The sequence below is a fragment of the Chiloscyllium punctatum genome, chromosome 5 (assembly GCF_047496795.1).
Source record: "Chiloscyllium punctatum isolate Juve2018m chromosome 5, sChiPun1.3, whole genome shotgun sequence".
Classification (NCBI taxonomy): domain Eukaryota; kingdom Metazoa; phylum Chordata; class Chondrichthyes; order Orectolobiformes; family Hemiscylliidae; genus Chiloscyllium; species Chiloscyllium punctatum.
The window spans coordinates 126571809-126594465 of record NC_092743.1 but is presented as its reverse complement, the minus strand read 5'-3'; the positions used below and the strand labels follow the sequence as shown (position 1 = coordinate 126594465).

At 42.7% G+C, this 22657-nt stretch overlaps 1 protein-coding gene across 5 annotated transcripts in view; it reads left to right on the top strand.

Annotated features, from left to right (window-relative positions):
- Window positions 1–5348: 5348 nt before the first annotated feature.
- rbbp8 (retinoblastoma binding protein 8) overlaps window positions 5349–22657 on the top strand; it is a 151756-nt gene continuing 134447 nt past the window's right edge. For 4 of the 5 annotated variants that reach the window (XM_072571266.1, XM_072571263.1, XM_072571258.1 and 1 more), the window contains exons 1-2: window positions 5349–5518; window positions 8570–8731. The gene's annotated coding sequence lies outside the window, so the exon portion shown is untranslated. Of the gene's footprint in view, window positions 5536–8569; window positions 8732–22657 lie in introns of all 5 variants that reach the window. The other variant, XM_072571260.1, reaches the window with a different exon arrangement.

The following is a 22657-nucleotide window of genomic DNA, read 5'->3' as shown; positions in this document are numbered from 1 at the left end:
ATAGGCCAGGGAGCCTGACGTCAGTGATAGGGAAGCTGTTGAAGATACTGAGGGATAGGATCTATTATCATTTGGATGAAAATAGGCTTATCAGAGATAGGCGATATGTTTTTTGTGCAGGGAAGGTCATGTCTTATCAACTTAATAGAATTTTTTAAGGAAATGACGAAGTTGCTTGATGATGGAAGGGCTGTAGATGTCATATACATTGAATCAGTAAGGCATTTGATAAGGTTCCCCATGGTAGGCTGATGGAGAAAGTAAAGTCGCATGCGGTCCAGGTGGTCTGATTAGCAAGTTTGCAGGTGACACTAAGATTGGTGGAGTAACAGATAGTGAAGGGGACTGTCCAGAGTACAGCAGAATATATAGATAGATTGGAGAGCTGGATGAAGAAATGGAAGATGGAGTTCAATCCGGGCAAATGTGAGGTGATGCATTGTGGAAGATCCAATTCAAGAGTGAACTATATAGTAAATGGAAAAGCCCTGGGGAAAATTATGTACAGAGGGATCTGGGTGTTCAGGTCCATTATTCCCTGAAGGTGGCAATGCAGGTCGGTAGAGTGATCAAGAAGGCATATGACATGCTTTCCTTCTTTGGACAGGGTATTGAGTACAAGAGTTGGCAGGTTATAGTTATATAAGACTTTGGTTTGGCCACATTTGGAATACTGCATACAGTTCAGTTTGCCACATTACCAAAAGGATGTTGATGCTTTGGAGAGGGTGTAGAGGAGGTTCACCAGGATGTTGCCTGGTATTGAAGGCGCTAGCTATGAATAGAGGTTGAGTAGATTAGGATTGAGTAGTTCAGGGTGACCTGATTAAGGTCTAAAAAAATCATGAGTGGTTTTTACATGGTGAATAGCAAGAAGCTTTTTTCCAGAGTGTGTGACTCAATTACTAGGGATCACAAGTTCAAGGTGAGAGGGGAAAAGTTGAAGGAGCTAGAGTCATAGAGATGTACAGCACGGAAACAGACCCTTCAATCCAACTCATCCATGCCGACCAGATATCCCAACCCAATCTAGTCCCACCTGCCAGCACCTGGCCCATATCCCTCCAAACCCTTCCTATTCATATACTCATCCAGATGCCTTTTAAATGTTGCAATTGTACTAGCATCCACCACTTCCTCTGGCAACTCATTCCATACATGTACCACACTCTGAGTGAAAACGTTGTCTCATAGGTCTCTTTTATATCTTTCCCCTCTCTTCCTAAACTAATGCCCTCTAGTTCTGGATTCCCCCAACCCAGGGAAAAGACTTTGTCTATTTATCCTAACCATGCCTCTCATGACGTTATAAACCTCTATAAGGTCACCTCGCAGCCTCCGACACTCCAGGGAAAACAGCCCCATCCTATTCAACTTTCCCTGTAGCTCAAATCCTCCAACCCTGGCAACATCCTTGTAAATCTTTTCAGAACCCTTTCAAGTTTCACAACATCTTTCCAATAGGAAGGAGACCAGAATTGCACACAGTATTCCAACAGTGGCCTAACCAATGTCCTGTACAGCCGCAACATGATCTCCCAACTCCTGTACTCAATACTCTGACCAATAAAGGAAAGTATGCCAAACGCCTTCTTCACAATCCTATCTACCTGCGACTCCAATTTCAAGGAACTATGAACCTGCACTCCAAGGTCTCTTTGTTCAGCAACACTCCCTCGGACCTTACCATGAAGTGCATAAGTCCTGCTAGGATTTGCTTTCCCAAAATGCAGCACCTTGCATTTATCTAGATTAAGCTCCATCTGCCACTTCTCAACCCTTTGGCCCATCTGGTCAAGTTCCCATCGTAATCTAAAGTGACCTTCTTCGCTGTCCACTACACCTCCAATTCTGGTGTCATCTGCAGACTTACTAACTATACCTCTTATGCTCACATCCAAATAATTTACATAAATGATGAAAAATAGTGGACCCAGCACCGATCCTTGTGGTCACAAGCCTCCAGTCCGAAAAACAACCCTTCACCACCAGATATGCGTGGAAAGTTCCTTATGCAGAGAGTAGTGGGTGCTTGGAATGCACCGTCAGTGGAGGTGGTAGTGGGGAGCGCGATAGCATCATTTAAGATGTATCTAGACAGATACGCGAATGGGCAGGGAGCAGAGGGATGCAGATCCTTAAGAAATAAGCAGCAGGTTTAGATCAAGGACCTGGATCTGCACAGGCTTGGAGGGCCGAAGGACGTGTTCTGGAGCTATAATTTTCTTTGTTCTTTGTTCTTTGTTCTTTGTACTGTGCCGCCACCTCTGCTGTGTCTGTCCTGCCAATCCAATAGGACATATCTACGATTGGTAACCAAGTTGTCTGGTACATTTTCCAAGTATGACTGTGTCAGGCTGTTGCTTGACTACTCTGTGAAACAGCTGTCCCACTTATGATACTTGCCCCCAAATGTTAGTCATGAGGTATTTGTATTGATACCACGGCTTGGATTTGCTGTTGTCAGTGTCTGGGCCAACACCAGATTGCCCATCCATTTTTATTTCTTTGTTCATAACAATTACTACATCTGAGTGGCTTGCTGGACCACTCCAGAGGGCAGTTGAGCATCAACCATATTGCTATGGCTTTGGAGTCACATGTAAGCAAGACTAGGTGAGAATGGTGGGTTTCCTTCCCTGATGGAGAATATTGAGCCAGATGGTTTTTCTGCCAATAATTGACAATGATCTCATGGACCTCAGTAGATTCTTAAGTTCCAGACTTTTGCTTATTAAATTCAAATTTCACTGTCTGCCGTGGCAAGACCTGAACCCTGGTCCTCGAAACATTAGCTGTGTTTCTGGAATAATTGTCTAGAAATAATATCACTCATTGCCTCACATCTATCAGGATATCCTCATTTTCCCAAGAGAGAGAGGATCTGGCCCAACATATCTTTTCTAAGATGCACTGTCCAGTATCATGGTCCAATAAGGGTTTTGAATTGCTGGCTAACATAACTACATAATTTGCTCTCCTTTATATACACGGTACCAGTTACATTGTAGTCTTTACTTTTAAATATGCAAGCATCACAACCAATAACTGTCCTACAACTGCCAGACAAACCATTCAACCCACATCAGATTGTACTCTTCATGAATGTACACAGTACAAAATGATAAATTCATTTTATTGTTCTACACTGCTGCCTAATTGTTGCTTTCCATCTCAAATAATATGAGGTTGCTTCAAAGCACAATGAATACATTCTAATTTTGTTTTTGTTTACTTCAGTGGGAGGTCTTCAGTTGTTGAGTTATTGACCTTTCAGATTTGTGAAACAAATATTCTTATTTACATTTGTGTCTGTCATGAACCAAATCCTATCACTCTGAGTTCAAAGGTTGTGGATTCAAAGACTGCACCAGAGAGTGGAGTGTGAGCCATTGGCTAATGTTTCAGTACAGTATTGAAGGGGTGGTGCACTTTTGGAAATCTGTGCTACAAATGAGATGTTAAAATTAGTCCTTGTCTGCCATTATAATTCCACAGGATTTATATACTAAAAGCATTTATCTCTCAAGCCATCATGTAATAATAGAAATGGTTATCGTCTTGGTTATGGGGCCTCACCATGTTTCAAATTGTGTGCAGCATTCATTACATTTCAATGCTTCAAAAGTACTTTGAAGTAAAATTGAATTGGGGTGATGTTGTGAAAGCTGTTACATAAATTAATTTCCTTTTTCTTCTAATCAATTTGCTTAAACAAGTTGAAATTTGAATAGGAAATGTGGTTATCTATCTGCCAAGCATCTTCTGTTTAGTAAAACATGGACTTTGTTATGGGCATTTGCTGTTGAGGACTATTAATCATTTCTATGGAAATACTCTAATTAGGGGGAAAGACAAAACCACATCGTGTTGCGAGCTGATACTTGAAAAGGTTCAGAAAAGATTTACAAGAATGTTGCCGGGGTCGGAGGATTTGATCTATAAGGAGAGGCTGATAGGCTGGGGCTGTTATACCTGGCGTGTCAGAGGCTGAGGGATGTCCTTAAGGAGGGTTATAAAATCATGAGGGGTATGAATATGATAAATAGACAAGGTCTTTTCTCTAGGGTGGAGGAGTCCAGAACTAGAGGGCATAGGTTTAGGATGAGAGGGGAAAGGTGTAAAAGGAACCTAAGGGGCAACTTTTTCACACAGAGAGTGGTGCGTGTACGGAATGAGCTGCCAGAGGAAGTGGGGGAGGCTGGTACAATTACAGCATTTAAAAGCTTCAGGATGGATATATGAATAGGAAAGGTTTTGAGGGATATGGGCCAGGTGCTAGCAAGTGGGTCTAGATTAGTTTAGGATATCTGGTCAGCATGGATGAGTTGGACCGAAGGGTCTGTTTCCGTGCTGTACATCCCTATGACTCTATGTTATAACCACTTTTTGTCAAGAGGTGGTGCTAATTCAGCTTTGCACTTACAGAAATGCCAACTTCTCTGAGAGGGCCAGACAATAATAGCTGTCAGCACAAATGAATCATTGGATATGATCTACGTTGGGGGCAGTTTATTCCAAAAATGATTGTGAATCCTACACTGCAGTACGAATAATAATGTGTAATTTATATTGAGATATTGCAAGTACAAATTCTCGTCATTTTGAATATCATGTTGTTTATACAGTTTTGTTACGTAACATTGAACGGGCTGTGGACGAGCTTTATGTTTTAAAGCATATTTACTGCGTTAGATGATGTGATGTTGGAAGGAGGGTTGACCATTTGTCACGCTCCGATGGGCGGGGCCTAACTCCTTGGGGCGGGGTCCCAATTGATTGGCGGGGGCCCCACTTGTGGGCCGGCTTCTCCCGTTAGTGGGCGGGGCAACCCCCAGAGGTGGGCGGGGCAACCTCCAGAGGCGGGCTGTGCACATGAATAGGCGGGGCCTGTCTCCCACAAGGAGAGGCGAGGTCCTCAGGGATAGGCGGGCCCTTATTGATTGACAGATACGTCTTCATTAGAGCTTTGATAAAGGGACAGTTAGACTCGAAACGTCAGCTCTTTTCTCTCATTACAGATGGCTGCCAGACCTGCTGAGACTTTCCAGCATTGTCTCTTTTGGTTTCAGATTCCAGCATCCGCAGAAATTTGCTTTTACTCATTAGGGCGCGGCCCACTGATGGGCGGGTACTTTAGTAACGGGCGTGTCCTTGATTGACACTTCCTGCCACACGGGGCGGCAGGACCACATTGATTGGTGGAGACCCCAGGGACGGGCGAGTCGTTGTTGACGGATAGGCCCATCCCACTGTAGGGCGGGGCCTCCAGGTGAGGCGAGGACTCCTTTACGTTGCCCCCATGTGTGCGGGGCTGCGCGTTCTCCGTCTTCTCATTGGTTGAGATCGGTGTCAATCACAGAGACGCGCCTCCTTTCCGGTCCCGTGCCGCTTCCCGTTCGGCGTCTTCCCGCTTCATTTCGAAGTTTGCCGTTGAACCGGGAGATGTTACCGTCTCGAGCCGCGGTGTGGCTTGCTCAGGGTTAACGGGCTTCCTGCAGTGTGCGGCGAGACTGAGGTGATTGACGGGACGCTGTGAGTGTGAGAAAGCGGGGCAGGTACACGAGAGAGCGGCCGAGATGATGGAGAGAGAGAGAGCTGGGCAAGAGGGAGAAAGTGCCGGTTAAACTAGAGGGGGATTTAGGAAATGAAGAGAGTGAAGGGTGAGATCAGACAGAGAGAACATATCCTAAAGGAGCTCATTGGAAATGTTTACATCACTGTCTGCAAAGTCCATTCTCCAGGTTTGCTGTAAATGTTGCCCATCGTGACCCGACGCCTCCGAATTGTCATGGTGCAGAAGGAGGCCATTCGGTCCACCGTGCCAGGGCTGACCCTCTGAGTGCCCAAAGCGTGGAAGATAAGCTAGAGGAGGGTGGGGGTGGGGAGAAAGCAGCATAGAGTACAATGGGTGAGTGGGGGAGGGGATGAAGGTGATGGGTCAAGGAGGAGAGGGTGGAGTGGATAGGTGGAAAAGGAGATAGGCAGGTAGGACAAGTCCGGGCAAGTCAAGGGGATAGTTACTGAGCTGGAAGTTTGGAACTAGGGTGAAGTGGGGGAAGGGGAAATGAGGAAGCTGTTGAAGTCCACATTGATGCCCTGGGGTTGAAGTGTTCCGAGGTGGAAGATGAGGCGTTCTTCCTCCAGGCGTCTGGTGGTGAGGGAGCGGCAGTGAAGGAGGCCCAGGACCTCCATGTCCTCGGCAGAGTGGGAGGGGGAGTTGAAATGTTGGGCCACGGGGCGGTTTGGTTGATTGGTGCGGGTGTCCCGGAGATGTTCCCTAAAGGGCTCTGCTAGGAGGTGCCCAGTCTCCCCAATGTAGAGGAGACCACATTGGGAGCAACGGATACAATAAATGATATTAGTGGATGTGCAAGTAAAACTTTGGATGTGGAAGGCTCCTTTAGGGCCTTGGATAGAGGTGAGGGAAGAGGTGTGGGCGCAGGTTTTACAGTTCCTGCGGTGGCAGGGGAAAGTGCCAGGATTGGAGGGTGGGTTGTTTGGGGGCGTGGACCTGACCAGGTAGTCACGGAGGGAACGGTCTTTGCGGAAGGCGGAAAGGGGTGGGGAGGGAAATATATCCCTGGTAGTGGGGTCTTTTTGGAGGTGGCGGAAATGTCGGCGGATGATTTAGTTTATGCGAAGGTGTGTAGGGTGGAAGGTGAGCACCAGGGGCGTTCTGTCCTTGTTACGGTTGGAGGGGACTATTTGGATGCTGCCTGAACTGCTGTGCTCTTCCAGCACCACTAATCCAGAATCTGGTTTTCAGCATCTGCAGTCATTGTTTTTACCTCTGAGTGCCCACAGTTGTTGAGGCGGGGCGTTGGTGCGTGATTTTACAGATCCACGTTTAATGTTGCCGTAAAGCGTTTGTGCTTTCTACCTCAGAGTCATAGAGATGTACAGCATGGAAACAGAACAGATATCCTAAACTAATCTACTCCCATTTGCCAGCACTTAGCCCAATTCCCCCTCAACCCTACCTATTCATATACCTATGCCTTATATCAAGATGCGTTTTAATTGTATCAGCCTCCACCACATCCTTTGGCAGCTCATTCCACAAACACACCACCCACTGTGTGAAAAACGTTGCCCCTTAGGTCCCTTTTATATTTTTCCCCTCTCACCCTAAACCTATGCCCTCTAGTTCTGGACTCCCCCACCTCAGGGAAAAGATCTTGTCTACTTCCCCAGCCATGCCCATCGTGATTTTATAAACCTCTATAAGGTCACCCTCAGCCTCCAGTACTCCAGGGAATACATCCCCAGCCAATTCAGCCTCTCAGTTATAGAGTCATAGAGATGTACAACATGGAAACAGATCCTTCGGTCCAACCCGTCCATGCCGACCAGATATCCCAATCCAATCTAGTCCCACCTGCCAGCACCTGGCCCATATCCCTCCAAACCCTTCCTATTCATATACTCATCAAAATGCCTCTTAAATTTTGCCATTGTACCAGCCTCCACCACATCCAGGGAAAAGACTTTGTCTATTTATCCTATCCATGCCACTCATAATTTTGTAAACCTTTATAAGGTTACCCCCCTACCTCCGATGCCCCAGGACAAACAGCCCCAGCCTGTTCAGCCTCTCCCTATAGCTCAAATCCTCCAACCCTGGCAACATCCTTGTAAATCTTTTCTGAACCCTTTCAAGTTTCACAACATCTTTCCAATAGGAAGGAGACCAGAATTGCATGCAATATTCCAACAGTGGCCTAACCAATGTCCTGTACAGCTGCAACATGACCTCTGAACTCCTGTACTCAATACTCTGACCAATAAAGGAAAGCATATCAAACACTGCCTTCACTATTCTATCTACCTGCAACTCCCCTTTCAAGGAGCTATGTACCTGCACTCCAAGGTCTCTTTGGAGAAAGTGAGGACTGCAGATGCTGGGAATCAGAGCTTAAAAATATGTTGGTGGAAAAGCACAGCAGGTCAGTCAGCATCAAAGGAGAAGGTGATTCGACGTTTCAGGCATAAGCCCTTCTTTAGGAAATCCCCGAAACGTCGATTCTCCTTCTCTTTTGATGCTGGCTTGTCTTTACTGCCCTTCTTAAACAGTGGCACCGTGTTTGCCAACCTCCAGTCTTCTGGCACCTCACCTGTGACTATCGATGATACATATGTCTCAGCAAGAGGCCCAGCAATCACTTCTCTAACTTCCCACAGAATTCTTGGGTACACCCGATTTGATCCTGGGGATTTATCCACCTTTAACCGTTTCAAGACATCCAGCACTTCCTCCTCTGTAATCTGGACATTTTGCAAGCTGTCACCATCTATTTCCCTGCAGTCGAGATATTCTGAGCAATATTGAGGGCCTACAGTTTTCTTTTTTGCAGGATAAATCTATTTTGTCAATGCAAGTGTTTTACTGGATTGTGTTACTGATTTTTATAGTGAAGGATGATTTTATAAGCATGATGCTCAAAAACATGAGCTTTAGTGGTTTTGTTTTGCTGTAGAATTCAGTTCCATGAGACTGAATACTGTACTGCAAGGAGGTATTGTCCTGTCTGAGACCCTTCAACTGTGATCTCTACTTTCCCATCAGAGTTCCGATGAGGCTACTTCCATACAGCAAGTAATCCTCCATAGTTCCTGCAACTGACACATTTTGCCTCCTTTCTTGATGGTGGCGAAGGCAGCACCACGATGATTGGTAGGGGTATCTTCTTTGTCCCAGATTTTCAGGAACGGTTGACGGAGATGACAGGTAAGCTCTGTTCCTCCAAGTTTGAAAATTTCTGGAATCCATTTACTACTCCATTTTTTCCATCCTTCATGTGTCTCATGACAGCTTGCTGGTCTCCTTCCTATTGGAAAGATGTTGTGAAACTTGAAAGGGTTCGGGAAAGATCTGTAAGAATTTTGCCAGGGTTGGAGAATTTGAGCTATTGGAATAGGTTGAATAGACTAGGGTTGTTTTCCCTGGAGCGTCGGAGGCTGAGGGTTATAGAGATTTACAAAATTGAGGGGCATGGATAGGATAAATAGACTGGGGGAGTCCACTAGAGGGCATAGGTTTAGGGTGAGAGGGGAAAGATATAAGAGAAATAAGGGGTACGTTTTTCGCATAGAGAGGGTGGTACTTAAATGGAATGAGCTGCCAGAGGAAGTGGTGGAGGCCAGTACAATTGCCACATTTAAAAGGCATCTGGATGAATAGGAAGGGTTTGGAGGGATATGGGCCAGGTGCTGGCAAGTGGGACTACGTTGGGTTGGGATATCTGTTCGGCATGGACGGGTTAGACCAAAAAGTCTGTTTCCATGCTGTACATCTCTATGACTAGGTGGGAGTCCAAGTCTTTGGGGAATTTGGGAGATTTCCTCACAATCATCTATGAGAATGTGTTTAGGAGTTCAGAAAAAATAATCTGCTTTACATCAGTTTCACCAACACCTTGAACAGCCACAAAATGTGACAGTCGTTCAATGGAGTTAGCCGCTTGGCTTCTGGTTGCCAATACATCAGCCAGCATCGGGCCCTCTAACATCAATCTCCCGTATGAAGGTCCCATCGCCACCAGCCCACACTCGCAGCAAATGGCGCTGACCCGAAGGGGAAGCCCAGGTCCCAGGCCTGCTGCCATTTGCCGACAGGGCAAATGAGAATAAATCCATCCTTTCTGATGTTCAGAACTCGAGTTCTTTAAAGTACACTCTCAATTGGTGGCTAATGTTTGCCTGTCTCTCAAAAGGGTACCAACCTTACTCCATACCAGTTTGAGGCCAAGGGTGTTGGATCCATATATTGTTTTAGTTGCACTGAAGAATTCCTGGGTGTTTGTCAGAAAGGATTTGCAGCTCATTGGCTTTCTCAGTCCTGCATTGGTTCTTGATTTTGCTCAATCTTTGTAATTCTGGCTTTTGCTGTTTGAGATCTCCTCTTTGACTTGCTGGTGATATTGTTTTACTTGTCATGGAGACCTTTCCTCTTATTGTCAATAAGATCTTGCATGATGTGGTCATTCCAATCAAACCAATCTTGGTATATCCTGATCTTGTAACCAATGTTTTTTTTCACAGCATGAGGTGATAGCTGTCATCAACACTTTCCAGATTTTCTCAACTCCATTAAAATGAGCTCTTTGGAGATTTTGCTGAAGGCATTATTGGAAATTTGTTTCTGTTTGGCTCCTCAAGCCTTACAACTTTGAGCTTTTTAGTAGATTTTCTTTGTATTCAAATGCTTCTGGTGGCATATGATGTGCATAGAGAAATGGATAAGCCAGTGATCCTTCCAGCAGTCAACTATACTGATCATCAGTTTGGTAATAAAGTCTTTCGGTGTTGGGATTGAATGATAACATAGCTGATCATATGTCAGTTATTTGATCAATGCCTTCAAGAAGCCTTGAAATCTTTTTGAAGGCACAGTGCATTGGTGATTACCAATTGGTGTTCTACATATTTGGTGAGCAGGAAAATCCCACAAGTCTCAATTCTTCCTTCCCGATTGTCTCTTTCCAGAATTTAGCATCCTATCCAACCCTGGTATTGAAGTCTCCAAGCAGAATAATTTAATATTCCTTTTGGGATAGTTGGTGAGTATAGTGTCCAGGGTGGAGTAGAAGCTGCCTTTAGGTTCACCCCTGGCATCAAGAGGAGGAGTATAGGCATTCAGTTGCTTGCTAGTTCTTGGCAAGTTGTAGATGGGGAGTCATGAGGTGATTGTTGATGCCAACAGTGAGCTCTGTGAGTTCACTGACAAGTCATTCTTGATAGTGAATTCAATTCCTGGGTTGATCCTCTGCTTTCCTCCCCAGAAGGTGTAACTTTTTTTGTCAACTGCCTTTCGCCAGCTTTTTGAGTTTTTTGCAAGACAGCAATATTAATGTTGAAGTGCCTGTGCTCACAGGCAAAAAAAGCAGTTCTTTATTCTGGCTGATTGTTTTGCTCGCTTTGACAAGGGTTCATATATTCCAGATTCCAAGATCAAAGTTGACTTTGATTCTTCAGAATGCAGGACGATGAGCCCACTGGATGTGGTATTCCAGTCAGGTTGATGATGGAACAGACTATGTTTAAGGAACTTTATCCAGCACCCTCCCTATTGGGGTGAACAAAGTGGATTTTAACAGAGCTGCTCAGTTGTGAAGAAAACTGCCAAAATGCTCTTCTATTCCTTTTTCAAGCACCAAACTAAATCAAACTGTGCCATCTCTGTGCTGGTCTAATGCTAGCAGCTCCTAGATTTCTCGCTCATGTCCCCATCATCTCCTGCCAATCACTGCAGGGCTTATGTTGTGCGAGCTGTGGCTTGAATTTATCTAGGTAGATGCCTGGTGTAGGACATCTTTTAACATGGGAATGTCATTGGATATCGGACACATGGCCCTTGACAGAGGATAGATCCAGCTCTAGTGGCATGGGGAGCTTTGGGGATCTCGCTATTGCTGCAGTCTTCATGTGTCATGGCAGCTGTTGAAATATCTTCTGCATGAATTGCCATTGAGGGCTTGTTTTCGATCGTGCTTCCCTCCAACTTTACTGTCGTGGTCAGATGACAAAATGCAAATAATTATTTTTGAATAAATTTAATTGTGTTTAAGCAGCAATTGAAATGTGACATGCAATTGAAATGACAAGTCATGGGCCCTGCCAGAAGCCGAGTACTTCTGATGATATCACTGTTTGGGTCGAAAGAAGACTTGATCCTCTCCTTCTCAGCAAGATGGCAGTCCATAGAAGGATGTAAACACACATTGAAGTTGCAATTTAGAAATTGCGCACAATGACTCAGTCAACTAGTGTTGGTTTTGGTCTGCACCATGAGCAAATAACTCTAATCATGGTTAGTAGAAGTAATGCCTCCATTTACACTGTTTCTTTGCTGCTAGACATTTTGCTGATCTCTACTTCTGTGCTACAGCACAAAACTGTTCTATGTACTCTTTTTGTGAGGTATCTTTTCAAATCCTTGCTAAAAATCTGCATATGTTCCATGAACTGCTTTTGCATTTCAATTGCTGCTTAAACCAAATTAAATTTATTCAAAAATAATTACTTGCATTTTGTCATCTGACCACAGGATGTCTCAAAGCAGCAGCAATTAATAAATCACTTTTGAAATGTTCAAATGTAAGGTGGGAAATGCCCAATTTGCACACAACAAACACTTACAAGTGATAGATATTAGCCAAAACATCTTGTTTGGAATAATGCCATGTGATCTTTTACCTTAGCATGCAGGTTGGGGCCTTGGTTTAACAACACCTGTGTTAAAACTGTACTCCTCAGTATTGCAGTGGAGATTCAGTCTTTACTTTTGTTACTGCTACTAGTAATAAGGTTTGAACCTTATGACTAGCAGTTGAGTGCTACCCACTCAGGTATAATTCCTATACAATCACATGCATATTGGCTGTTCTTCACTAAACAATGCATTTGTAGTTGGTCATTAATTTTATCTTAAGTTATGTTAATTAAGGTTTGTAGAATTCATTTGCTAACTTGGGGTCAACACGCTGGGGAGAGTAAGATTGACAAGTTTACATGTCAGGGTTTAGATTAGAGTGATGCTGGAAAAGCACAGCAGTTCAGGCAGCATCCGAGGAGCAGTAAAATCGACGTTTTGGGCAAAAGCCCTTCAGGAGTACAGGCAGAGTGCCTGAAGGGTGGAAAGATAAGTGAGAGGAGGGTGGGGGTGGGGAGAAAGTAGCAACTTAATGTTTAAAATTTGTAACTTTGTCAGATTCTAAAAGTAACTTTTCTTTGGACTTGCTGTATCTTGGAAAGTAACAGAATGCTTGGGTGTTTAAATAGATTCATAGAGATGTACAGCATGGAAACAGACCCTTTGGTCCAACTCGTCCACGCCGACCAGATATGCCAACCCAATCTAGTCCCACCTGCCAGCCAGCACCTGGCCCATATCCCCCCAAACCCTTCCTATTCATATACCCATCCAAATGCCTCTTAAATGTTGCATTTGTACCAACCTCCACTACTTCCTCTGGCAGCTCATACCATCGTCTGTGTGAAAACGTTGCCCCTTAAGTCTCTTTTATATCTTTCCCCTCTCACTCTAAACCTATGCTCTCTAGTTCTGGACTCCCCGACCCCAGGCAAAAGACTTTGCATATTTACCCTATCCATGCCCCTCATAATTTTGTAAACCTCTACAAGGTCATCCCTCAGCCTCCGATGCTCCAGGGAAAACAGCCCCAGCCTGTTCAGCCTCTCCCTATAGCTCAAATCTTCCAACCCTGGCAACATCCTTGTAGATCTTTTCTGAACCCTTTCAAGTTTCGCAACATCTTTCCGATAGGAAGGAGACCAGAATTGCACGCAATATTCCAATAGTGGCCTGACCAATGTCCTGTACAGCCGCAACATGACCTCCCAACTCCTGTGCTCAATTCTCTGACCAATAAAGGAAAGCATACAAATGCCGTCTTCACTATCCTATCTACCTGTGACTCCACTTTCGAGGAGCTAAGTACATGCACTCCAAGGTCTCTTTGTTCAGCAACACTCCCTAGGACCTTACCATTAAGTGTATAAGTCTAGCTAAGATTTGCTTTCCCAAAATGCAGCACCTTGCATTTATCTGAATTAAACTCCATTTGCCACTTCTCAGCCCATTGGCCCATCTGGTCCAGATCCTGTTGTAATCTGAGGTCATTCTCTTTGCTGACCACTACACCTCCAATTTTGGTGTCATCTGCAAACTTACTAACTGTACCTCTTATGCTCGCATCCAAATCATTTATGGAAATGACAAAAAGTAGGAGGCCCAGCACCAATCCTTGTGGCACTCCACTAGTCACAGGCCTCCAGTCTGAAAAACAACCCTCCACCAACACCCAGTCTTCTACCTTTGAGCCAGTTCTGTATCCAGATGGCTAGTTCTCCCTGTACTCCATGAGATCTGAGCTTGCTAATCATTCTCCCAATGGGGAACCTTGTCAAACGCCTTACTAAAGTCCATATAGATCGCATCTACTGTTCTACCCTCCTCAATCCTCTTTGTTCCTTCTTCAAAAAGCTGAATCAAGTTTGAGAGACATGATTTCCCATGCACAAAGCCATGTTGGCAATCCCTTATCAGTCCTTGCCTTTCCAAATACATGTACATCCTGTCCCTCAGGATTCCCTCCAACAATTTGCCCACCACCGACGTCAGGCTCACTGGTCTATAGTTCCCTGGCTTGTCCTTACTACCCTTCTTAAACAGTAGCACCACATTTGCCAGCCTCCAGTCTTCCGGCACTTCACCTGTGACTATCGATGATATAAATATCTCAGCAAGAGGCCCTGCAATCACTTCTCTAGCTTCCCATAGTATTCTGAGGTGCATCTGATCAGGTCCTGGGGATTTATCCACTTTTGTGCGTTTCAGGACAACCAACACTTCCTCCTCTGTAATATGGTCATTTTTCAAGATGTCAACATCTATTTTGCTACATTCTATATCTTCCATTTCAAAAGGAATGGAAAGTATATTCCCATGTCAGGAAGAAGAGTGAGGGAATCATGTGTTGGTAGAGGGGGATTTAAGCGTGTGTGAAAAGAGAGAGCACACAACAGTGAAGTCTTCAGAATGATGAAGATGTTTGTTCATGGCAATCATTTTCACGTGGATTGATTTAATATGGTGAAGCTGTTGTGTTACAGCTCGGTTGCTGAGTATAAAACAGTCCCTTTTTAAAAATTTTATTTATTCACAGTATTATACCATGCTGGTTAGGCAAACAGTTATTGCTCATTCCTAATTGACCAGAAAGCAGTTAATAAACAACCACATTGCTGTGGTCTTGGAGTCACATGTAGGCCAGAGGTCAGGATGGCAATTTCCTTCCTTAAAGGACATTAGTGAACGAGATGGGATTTCCGAATAATCAATAATGACTTCATTGTCATTATTAGACTCTTAATTCCACAGTTTTTTTTTATTGAATTCAAATGCTATCATCTACCATGGGAAGATTCAGACCAGGGCTCCCAGAACATTACCTGGGTCGCTGGGTTAACCACCTAATGATAATGGCACTAGGCCATTGCCTCCCCTTGCTAGCAGTCAAAGATGTTACCTACTTTGGCACAAGGTCTTTTCCTGGAGAATGATATCCTTACTTAATAGCAGAGTGAAATATCACAATAGAAGGGGATTTTTGGTTGATTTTAATGGGAACATCTTTTCTGTTATTAATATAGGTTGCCTACTGAATAGTGTTTACTCGCTATTGATTTTTGGCTTGTTTGTTACAGTAAGTCTAAACTGATCATGTAATCTTCCCACGCAGTCACTTGAAATTCAAATATGCTTTCCAAAGTTAGCAGTTGATAATGAGGACCATACCAATTTTTCAATCATTACTTTGCAATCAAACTATCTAACTATCTTAGAATCCTATGTTCTGGTGTTGTGGAGAACTTTATCTTTACAATTTAAAAAAAATATGATGGAACCACCATTTCTTTATCCTATTTAATTATCAAGTGAGGAAAAAAACATTTATTCTAAAATATTTTTCCACAGGACACATTTGTTGATGTAATTTCTAACTCAGTAAGTATATATTTGAATATCTAATTATAAAACTTTGCTTTATGTCTGCACTGCATATTATTTGGGTGTGCCATTATCAAATATTTAGTTTTGTTCTGATTACTTCTGATCAGGCTTAAACTTGTGATGTATGATGTCAGTATTCGTTTTTGTTGCCACCATGACATTTTTTAAAAAAAACTTTCTTCTTTGTAGCGCACAATTAATCTGGCCTTACAAGAACCTTGCACAAATACTTTGACACCCAGGAGCATTTGGATCTGCCTAAGAGTTCATTTGCCAAAAATTATTTACATTCTGCTGTCTTGTTCTAATGTGGAAGCAGTCCAACTTTCTGTAGAAGAAGTGAGTTTTAAAACTAAATTGAAAGTTGCTGACTGGTCAAATGTTGCATAGACGGTTTATAGTAAAAATTTTAATGTTGAGTAGAATAAGATGGTAAGCACAATCTTCCAATTAGTTTGAGTTTGTGCATTATTTGGAAATTGGAAATTACATTGCAAGCCTTTTGCTTTGAAAAATAAAGCTTCTCTGATCTTCGGCAAACATGTAGCATGATAGAATAATTCTGCCAATCAGCAGATATTCCATTGCATTGCTCAATGATATTCATCTCCTCATCTGATCTTTGTGTCCTTCCCACTTTATTGCCTCAAATTATTGCTGTTCATTTTTGCTTGTGTCTTTCCTCTGTGTCATCTTCACAGCCACTAATTATTCTGGGAGTGGGCACATTCATGTTGTACTGGGCTCAAGTTTCATGTTCATATATTTAAAAAAATTAGAATGCTGGATTGTCGCCTCGCCATAATAGTGGATTGAAACTGCCTCCTCCCCATCTCCAACCACATAGTTTCATCTGATAACTTGCAACTGACTGAAACTTTATTTTGAGCAGATAGACATTTGCAGTGAATATCTTTGAAGAATACGTTTTTATTTCAATCATCTTTAAATATCTGTCTCTAATTCCTTATTGTACCTCATCAAAGTCCAAAATTTTCATGCAGCTAAATTGTTGAATCAATAGTACACGTTGTAGGCTATCATAGATTACCACCTTCGAGGCCCGATATCAATACTCCATCAAATGGTGACGCTGTTAGTTTAAAAATCAGAATTTCAGCATCAGCTGCTTGTTGCTGTGTTGTCAGTCATGGAAAAATGCCAAGTCTGTGCTGTACAAGTACATCTCTTGTGCAGCATTCAAATAATAGCTTCCAGCAACCAATACTTTTTTGGTGTGAATTTCCGGCTTTTATTACAAGTCATGCACCTGTCTTCACTAAGTTGAAGGTGCCACACAATTGGACTAATGTTTCATTCCAGGTTTGGAGGGAAGCAGTGTGATATACTATGAAAATCATCTTGTGCGACTTGAGTTCATCACAGCTGTGGAACTTTTCTCCCATGTTGTATCAAACCAGCTGTCAAAAACACTATTTTGGATCAGCTAGATGGTTTTAAATCCATACATGGTAGCTTTCAAATTTATTGAGGGTTTGAAAACTCCCATCACTTTCCGAAGTCATTTAAATTTTAATGATTGTGAGTGATATTCTGCATGTGTACAGAACTTTCCTGGATAGCAGAGTTGGAGTAAAGTGGTGTTAACAAAGAAGTATATGGCTAGAAGCAAGACTGCAAAACCGGTCCCCATTCTGATATTACAGTAATGTGTGGCCTCAAGATGAGACTCAATATGGAGCAAAGTAGATTATTTACTGATTATGTTCTGGATTTTCATCTCTAGTTTGGAAAATACTTGTTGAGGCATTTCCCTACTTCGCCAAACTGAACCCCTCAGCCCCTCCAATGTTTTCATTTTCTAAGGATATGTACAATGTTAGGGTCTGCTGTCCCCTCTGCAGATCCAGGGTATATGCCTCAACTCTCACATTATTCATATCATTCTTTAACCCACCCACACCCAATTTCTTCTATGCATCTTCCTTTGGCATTCAACTAGTCTCCAATGCACAGACTTCATAAACCCTATAATAGCAACAGGATGGCTTTGAAATGGATGTAAAAGAAAATAAGCATGTAATGATCTGAGAGCTGTCACTCAAGTATGCCGCCATTCACACTACACTGGAAAAAAAAATCCAGCTTCTATGAAAGAAAGTGAAATCCCCTCGTGGTTATTGAGTTGCTAAACCAGGCATACACAAATTCAGAAACCACATCAAAACCACATTGGAAGTTATAATTAGCCAATTGTGGCTAATGTATTGGTTCAAGGTTTTGAATTCAATTTCCACTTCAGGGTTTATGCACATTTAATCAAGGCTTTTGCACTTTCATAGTCTTGTGGGTCTGCTCTATTGCAGAAAGTGCCATCTTTTGAATGAAATGTTAAACTGTGTTCTTGCTCTGGGTGTAAAGTAGTGTTTCTCAACCATTTTCATCAATGGCATACTGAGCGAAAGATATCAATGACTATTCATGGATCTATGCCACCTGTTTTCACGGGCACACAAAAAGTACTCATCAGAATTATTAGGAAGAATGGTGCTACTATGATATACCAACGAGGGTGTGTCTGTTTGCAATTTGGAGAACTTTACTCTCTTGTTTGATTCTATGTTCAACCATCTTCGCCTCTTATGTTTTGCCCCTCAAGTGTTGAAAATCTGATTTCGCAGTTGTATGTAGCAACAGTATCACAGACCTTGCTGCCAAGGCTATATGATTGCTTCTTGTGCGTGTGTTTACTTGTTCCATGCCTGTGGGAGCTCATCTGGTTGTGCAGCAATACACGAGTGAGAATGATATTCTAGCCTATTTTCTTTTAGTGCTTCATCTGCACTGATGTGTCATTGATTTTAATTTAGCACTAAATCGGAGGAACCATATGGACTAGTGCCACGTTTTGAGAACCACTGATGTAAAAGATCCCATTTAATTATTTTGAAGGCCAAGGAAGTTATACCCAATGTCCTGGTCGTCATCTCAAAAACAAATTGGTTTCCTATCAGTTGCTCTTTATGGAAGTTTGCTATTTACAAAATACCAGCTGTTTTCTACATCAGTCTCTGGATTAGTGGTGCTGGAAGAGCACAGCAGTTCAGGCAGCATCCAAGTAGCTTCGAAATCGACGTTTCGGGCAAAAGCCCTTCGGTTTCGATTTCGAAAGCTACTTGGATGCTGCCTGAACTGCTGTACTCTTCCAGCACCACTAATCCAGAATCTGGTTTCCAGCATCTGCAGTCATTGTTTTTACCTTCTACATCACAGTAACTACCAATCAAAAATACATCTTTGAGTGCAAAGTCTATTTTTAACCAGGACTGCTTACATTCTGTACACTAGGTCTAGTCTGTTGCAATCTCTCAACTGTTGGGCAATTACCTCTTCTGACTTGTATTGATTATAGCTCATGAACCTGAAATTGTTCAACCAACCCATAGTTAGGGTCTACCAAAGTTGCCATGTGTGCCTTAATTCATTCTTGGGTTGTTAAACATTATGTTGTGCTTTACATGTGCCACTAGCATTTTATCCAACTCCCTGTTATATCTGAGCTGTCGGTCTGCTTTACAGTGATGCATGACTTACTGCACACTCCTCCCACTTTGCTTCACATGCATGCGTCTTGAAGGTATTAAAAATCCTTTTCAAGGATGAAGGAGGTAGCAAAGCAGAAAGATAGAGGAAGGGAATTCTGGATCTGAAGATCTAAGCAACTGAAAGAATGATCTTTGGTGCAGTTAAAAGTGGAGATGTTCAAGAGGCCAAAGTTAAATGACTATAAAGATCTTTGGGATGTGTTCGGCTTTGGAGGGGTAAGGCCATGGAGAGATTTGAAAATACAGAGAAGAATTTTAAAATAAAGATGTCTTGTCTGTGATACTGAGTATAAGTCAGTGAAAGATGAAAGTATAAGAGGTGAAAGGTGAAGAGAACTTGATGCATGTTAATCAATAAGCAGCAGAACTTTGGATGACCTCTGGTTTGTGGAGGGTAGAATATGGGAGATGAGACAGCAGTGTTGAAGAAGCAAAAGCTTTAAATGAGGGTTTCAGTGCCCAGTGAACTGAGGTGGATGAAGTTGGATAATGCTACGGGGATGGAAATAATCTTGATGCAATGAATATTTGGCTAGAAGCTAATTTGTTGATTAAATATGTTAAATTTGCCAAAAGATTGGTTTAGTCTCAGACAGCTGCCTTGATGGGTGTTTGGGGGATTGAGACATTGCAAGGGGACAGTTTGGACTGCAGATTAAAAACTGTATCTTCAGTCTTCCCAGTATTTAGTGGGATAAATTTCTGGTCTTCCATAGGGCCTAGTAACATTTTGATAATTATGGAAACATAATTTATGGAATTTGTGTAGTTAATAACGTGCGCTGCTCTTTATGGATAGGTGCATTGTGGCTGGGGCAGGTTTTGGGAGGCATTCTAAAACTGAATCTGACCTGTCTGAGGGATTGGGATGGCTGATCATGCGAGAGTTAACCCTGAGATCTTGAGACCCTCTGCTTTGAGCACTTGGAAAGAAGATACATCCTATACCATCACTGGGGAGGTGTGGCCTACAACATGATGAGAAAGCAGTGGGACCAGCTGTAGAAGTCTCTGTCTCGAGATAGCATCAATGACCTCCGTAAAAGGTAGAAGATGTTTCATGTCAAGGTCAGTGAATGAATGTTCAATGGCATACACTACACATAACCACTGCTCAATTCATCACATCCTGTCTCTTGACTGCTGCAGCCTGTTAATTGTGTCATTATATACACTGCACTTCATCGAGGTATGTTTTGCATGAGACTTCCAAAATACCCAGTTTATTCAAACATGATGGGTACAACGTCTTTGGCACATCTCCCTTGCAGGTCAAAATGATACACAACTGGGGGATCTAACCAGAAGATGAAAGGGGTGTCTGCATATTTGACCATCCTGAGGAGGAAAATATGCAAATTGTTGCTGAAGCTGTGCAGCATCCCATATTCTTAAAACTATTCTGGCATGCCAGCTGTGGATGGTGTAAGCATATGCATTTTACTTGCTCTTCTTCCTCTACCATAGCCCATGTCTCTTTAATTTCAGATATTCAAAAACTGCAGTTTGCCTAGGCACTGGTGAAATAACAAGAAAGCAGTGAAGTTGAATATGCACTTTCGCTTAATTTCACATTCATAGCCACCAGCTCGTACTGACATTGAGCATAAGTTAAAGGATGACACAGAGAAGGGATCCACATCTGGTGAGACAACGGGCACAGTTGTCCTGAAGCACTGGAGAGGGAAAGATTAACACAGTGCCAGCTTGTTGGGTGATGAAGTTGCTTGCGAGATTACCTTCAGAAATCACATTTGAGGTTTTTGACTCCTAGGCTACTGAAGAAAGTTAAAGGGTGTATAATGTTTCCAATAGAGCAAACATTGGCTAACAGGCAGAAAATGATTGGAGACCAGGGATTCTTTCTTTACTCCACTAACATTGATGGAGTAGCACAAATTGAAGGGGACCTTCAGAGAATACAGAAGAATATGGATGGACTGGAGAGATGGACAGAGAAATGGTGGATGGAGTTCAGTCTGGACAAATGTGAGGTGATGCGTTGTGGAAGATCTAATTCAAGAGCGAACTATGCAGTAAAAAGGGAAAAATCTTGGGGAGAATTGATATACAGAAAGATCTGGGTGTTCGGGTCCATTGTTCCCTGAAGGTGGCAATGCAGGTCAATAAAGTGGTCAAGAAGGTATACGGCGTGCTTTCCTTCATTGGATGTGGTATTGAGTACAAGAGTTGGCAGGTAATGTTACAATTGTATAGGACTTTGGTTTGGCTGCATTTGGAATACTGCGTACAGTTCCACATTTCCTAAAGGATGTGGATGCTTTGGACAGGGTGCAGAGGTTTGCCAGGATGTTGCCTGGTATGGAGGGTGCTAGCTATGAAGAGAGGTTGAATAAATTAGGATTATTTTCATTAGCAAGATGGAGGTTGAGGGGGGACCTGATTGAGGTCAACGAAATCATGAGATGTATAGACAGGGTGGATAGCAAGAAGTTTTTTCCCCCAGAGTGTGGAACTCAACTTAGTAGGGATCACTAGTTCAAAGTGAGAGGGGAAAGGTTTAAGAGAGATATGCATGGAAAGGTTTTTTATGCAGAGGGTGGTGGAGGCCTGGAACGCATTGCCAGCAGAGGTGGGAATGATAGCACCATTTAAGATGTATCTAGACAGATACATGAATGGACAGGGAGTAAAGGGATACAGATCTTTAGAATCCAGTCGGCAGGTTGATAGAAGATCTGGATGGCGCAGGCTTGGAGGACTGAGGGCATGTTCCTGTCCTGTAATTTTCTTTGTTCTTTGTTCAAAGATTGGTGACCTGTGACCAGTGGAGTTCGACAGTGATCAATGTTGGGACCATAACTGTTTGCAATATATATCGATGACTTGGAGGAAGGAAATGAATGTCGAGTAGCCAGATTTATAGACAACCCAGCAATAGGTGAAAAGGCAGGTTATGAGAGAAATAAAAAACAGATTTACAGAGAGATATTGGCCAGTTAAGTAAGTGGGCAAAACATTGCCAAATGGAGTATAATGTGGAAAAATGTGAAGTTGTTCATATTGAAAGGAAGAATGAAAGAGCAGTATAATTTAAATGTAGAGAAATACCAGAAAACTACTATACAACGAGACTTAGGAGTACTTGTACATGAAACACAGAAAGCTAGCACACAGCAGATAATCAGAAAAGCTAACGGAATTTCAAGGAGATTGGATTATAAAATTAGAGAAGTTTTGTTGCAACTGTATAAGGGGCTGCTGTGACCACATTTAGAGTATTTCTTCTCTGAGGATTGAGAGTCTTTGGAATTCCTTGGCGCAGAGAACTGTGGAATCGTTCTCATGTATATTTAAGTCTGAGATAAAATCTTGATTAGTAGGGAGCTGAAAGATTACAGGTAAAGGCAGGAAGATGGACACGAGGATTATCAGATCAGCCAAGATCTCTCTAAATGTCAGAGCAAGCTCATGGGGTTGAATGGCCTACTCCTGTTCCTATTTTTCATAGTCTTAAGGTTTCAAGTCTGTCAAAGCCTGCATGGACAACTGGCATTGAGAAGTCGTGCGCCAGTAAAAACAATAACTGCAG